At 42.5% G+C, this 4,565-nt stretch overlaps 1 pseudogene; it reads left to right on the top strand.

Moving 5' to 3' along the window:
* Positions 1-2,861: 2,861 nt before the first annotated feature.
* LOC102816283 overlaps positions 2,862-4,565 on the top strand; it is a 14,216-nt pseudogene continuing 12,512 nt past the window's right edge.

Here is a 4,565-nt window from a genome sequence, read left to right as displayed (position 1 = left end):
TCTTTTACTGCATTTGCTTTACCATCCCAACAGACCTGTTGGCCCATTTCACAGATTAGAAAATGGTGGCAAATAAGTGACTTGTTTAATTTCTTATTTCTAGTAAATGGTAAAGACTCAATGTCTGCTCTCCGTAAGCATGCCTTGGTGCCTTTGGTTGTGTTCTAAGGTAGAGATGTTGATTAGGAGGCAAAGGGTCTACGATCTGCTCTCAGATCTCCTACCAGCCCATCAGAAAAAAACGAAATGAGTTACCACCTCACACATTACATGTAGACAACTACACCACTTGTCCTAGACTCTGCTTCCATTGAATAACAAAACCTCCTTACATGAAGAGTCCTATAACTAGCAATGTGGGTTAAAAACACAACACTACCCAGAGAAGCCGTGATGCCTGAGATGGAGGCAGAGACGATGATGTGGAGAGATGGAGCAGCTGGGGACTTTAGAGCCAGAGAGGGAGAGGGGCTGTGTGCTGACGACCGGGGGGCAGGCTTGTAGTATATAGCCTTTGGTTGGTTGATGATGCATGGAGGGGATTGTAACCATGGCAATGAAACGATATACGATAGGATGAATGTTCTCCCATGTAAACTATCACATAATTCTCAATAAAACATTAAAACAATAACAACAACAACAACAAAATCCAGTGCCATCAAGTCAATTTCCAGTCCTAGGGACCCTACAGAGGTTTTCTGAGACTGTAAATCCTTACGGGAGCAGACAGCATCATCTTTCTCCTGCTAAGTGTCTGGTGGGTTTGAACTGCTGACCTTGCAGTTAGCAGCCCAATGCTTAACCTACAGTGCCACCAGGGCTCTTAAAATGCTGATTAGACTCTCAAAAAAAAATTTTTTTTTTAAACAATTTAAACCAGATGGAATTAATATTTTGGTCTTCAAGCAAGCAAGATCAAATTTGTGGAAATATATTTTTTCTATGGAAAGCATACATGAAGATGTTTAAGGAAGAACATTTCAGGAAAGAGGAATTTTGGAAGCAAAGATACAGAACTGTTCTATAAAATATTAAGCAAGGTACAGAAGTGTTTCATAAAATATCAAAAATATCCAATAAGAATAGAGCTTAGTGTGTCGCATTTTATAATTAACAGGCAAAGTAGTTTCGCTTTACCATGTGAGCAATGCGAAAATACTGACATTTTCCCCACACGGTGCTTGTGCCCCATCTAATTGCCCATCATCATCACCATCATAATTATTAGGACAAAGCAGGAGAGGGAGGATGTGGAGGAAGGCAGACCAACACTCAGACTGCTATGCTATTCAGGTGTGGGGTGATAGGCGAGAAAAAATGGCCGTGGAAGAGACTGGACAGATGGGACAGATTATGAGCCTTCCCTTGCCAATTCTGGGAACTGAGTAGCTATAGTAACTGGAAGAAAGGAAGGGAAAAAGGAGATTTGAGGATTGCCTTAACAAATTTGTGGGCTGGTAACTCAGGTGCAAAGCAGACAGAGGAGGCCAGGAAATTCACTGTCTTTATCAGACAAATAGTTCCCAGAGGTACACAGCATGCCTCCCAAGAGCACCATTCAAGGCCACCGCAATGGGCAAGCAGCAGCGAGCAAGCTAGAAGCAGTGGACAGTTGCCTTTACTGGAGCTTCAGAGGCCAAGGAGTACTGGTGGTAGCGAGGTTAAGTCCTTGACTGCTAAGGGCAAAGTTGTTGGTTTGAACTCACCAGGGGCTCTGTGGGAGCAAGAGCTGATGATACGTTCCCTTAAAGATGACGCCTTAGGAAACCCCATGGGGCACCTCCTCTGTCTTATGTAGTCTCTTAGTAAGTCTTTTGTTGTTGTTGTTTATTTATTTGCTCTTTTTTTTTCTTAAAATGCTTTATTGTAAATTATGTAATAGTTTACATGGGAGAATATTAGCTTTACATTCATCCAATCATATATCATTTGATTGTAATAGTTACAATCCCCTCCATGCATCATCAACCAACCAAAAGGTATACCCTGCAAGCCTGCCCTCTAATTGTCAGCACACAGCCCCCCTCTCTCTCTGGGTCTAAAGTCCCCAGCTGCTCCATCTCTTCTTCCTTGATGGTCCCAGGGACCTCCGCTCCTTACTGCAAAGTTAATCACTTCCCTTGTTTGCTATAAAATGTCTACCTTTATTTACATTTCCAACCCTCACAGTCAGTCCTGATAGTAATTATTCACTATTGTGCCACATGAATGCTATCCCCATCTCCTTTCATCAGCCCTGCCTAGACAGATTGGATTCTACTCAGTGGAGATTCTACCTTCCTCTGCACCCTCTGGATGTAGTCTCCCTCTTGAAAACTTGTAAGCCAGTCACTTCTTGCCTTTGTAGCCCCCCATTTTGGGTAGCCAATATCCAAATTGCCCATCCCTGTCTACCCTGTGTATGGAGGGGTGGGAATGATCATCGCTATAAAGATTTGTTCCCTCTTTTGAGCTACTGCAGCCATAGGTGTAGGTCAAGTTCATCAAATTGTATCAGATTACTCTTTTTTTCCTCTTCTTTCTTCTTTAGTAAGACTTTTGACAACATAAAAAAAAAAAACAATAACAAGGTGGGCTTAAACAGCTACAGGTGTTTGCCTGGGATTGGCTAGTTACATTTTAAAGTCCGCTCCTAAGAGAGGGTAAAACACACAAGTTCCCAAGGAGACAATCACATGGAACCCATGGAGGTAGGAGAGGGGTGGTGTGAGTCCCAAGAATGTTATCAGATAGGACAATATAAGGAAGGCAGCAGGAATGTCCAAGGGGATTATCACAAGGAACCCTAAATAGCGATTATTCCAGTGTGCCAGAGGGTTCCTAAAACTAAGGCAAAGGGCAAGGACCTATGGAAGGTGATGGGCCCCAGTTTAAACGGCTACTGCAGGTGCCTAGAGAAAGAAGCTAAAGGGACCAAGTCTCGAGAAGGAATGTTGGAGGAGGAAAGGTGACGTACGTACAATGGAGAAAGCCATAAACAGTCACGTATAGAGAAGCAAATCAGCGGAGAGCATTGATCCCCAGAGAAAACAATCTGAAGCCATCTGGGCAGGGACAGACTGCCAAATAATCAAGGTAAACATGTGCTTAGGGCATCAACAAGACAGCAGTACCAGTTATCCAAAGCAAGGACCCAGAGGTGCCAAACAGACTGCACATGAGGAAAAGTGAGTGCCGCACTGGAAGGAAGCTGGCAGGACACTCAATGAAATTGGGTGTGATGCTGTAGGAAAGTACTGGACTGCTAAACACAAGGTCAGTGGTTCAAACCCACCAGTCGCTCCTTAGAAACACTATCTCTAGCTATCTATATATCTATAGTCCTGGTGTGGCGCTGTGGGCTAATGCATCAGACTGCAAAGTCGTTTGAACTGCAAGGTCGGTGGTTCAAGCTCACCAGCCACTCCTTGGAAACCCTATACAGGGTCGTTAAGGGTCAGAATTGACTTGATGGCACTTAACAACAACAACATGGTTCATAGTTGACACAATGGCTCTTAACAACAAGGATCACCTTCCATATAACTGAAGTGTCTTTATTTTGGTGTGTTTTTTGGGAGTTTACTACTTCTTTCCAATAAATAAGAGGAAGAGGTGGGCTGTCCAGTCTAAAACTTGCTACATTCACCCAATATGCAACTGGACCCAACATAAGCTGTCATTGGGCAAAGACAGAGTTTTTATAGTTTCACTTAAACAGAAACCACATCTTGGATCACTAAGACACATGCATAGTCCTACATGCACATATATGAGGTTAAGTCAAAACACATTACTGTAAACTCATAGAAACCTTAATTAAAGAAAATGTCAAATTGTGAAGCTATTGTTCCTCAACGCATCTGCCATCTAGTTCTATACACTTCTGAAGACAGTGTGTCTATCTCTCTAACCCTTCCCTGAAGAATTCTGCGTTCTTAGATTCACACCGTGTCAAAACAGCAGTTTGGGCATCTTTAAGAGACTCACAGCATGTTCACATTCAATGCTCTTTTGAGTTTTGGAAACAAAAACAAATCTAAAGGGACAAGATCAGAGTTGCAGGGTGGCCGTGGGGTAAAGGTTACCAACAAAATTCTCATACGACAGCCCTTGCTATCCTCAAAGAATAAGTATAGTATCCTTATGAAAAGAAAAAACAAACCTTCCTCAGCACAAATTTCCTGATATTTTTCTTGCCAATGCAGTTTTCAGTTTTCTTGAAACTTCTTTATAATACGTTTTCATAATTGCTCTGTGTCCTTTGAGAAAAATCGATCAAGATTATCCCTTTGAAATCCCAAAAAGCAGTCTCCTTAACCTTCTGAGCTGACCTCTCTGCCTTGAATTGAACTGACATAGTAGATTCCCTCAGAAGCTACTGTTGTGCTCAGGCCCTTTTCCTGAAGGCACCTAACAAGATGAAGACAAATGTATTACTTACTGGGAGAATGTGCCCTGAAGTCAGGCACTGATTGCAGAGATATGTTTTGTCCAGAAGTCTGTGCATTTATGAGCTGAAACACTAGGAGCCATACTTTTGACTTACCCTTGTATGTGTGTGCGTGTGTGTGAGAGAGAAA

The sequence above is a fragment of the Chrysochloris asiatica genome, unplaced genomic scaffold (assembly GCF_000296735.1).
Source record: "Chrysochloris asiatica unplaced genomic scaffold, ChrAsi1.0 scaffold00192, whole genome shotgun sequence".
In the NCBI taxonomy this organism is placed as follows: Eukaryota; Metazoa; Chordata; class Mammalia; order Afrosoricida; family Chrysochloridae; genus Chrysochloris; species Chrysochloris asiatica.
The sequence above is the reverse complement of the archived record's forward strand: the minus strand, read 5'-3'. Positions and strand labels throughout refer to the sequence as shown.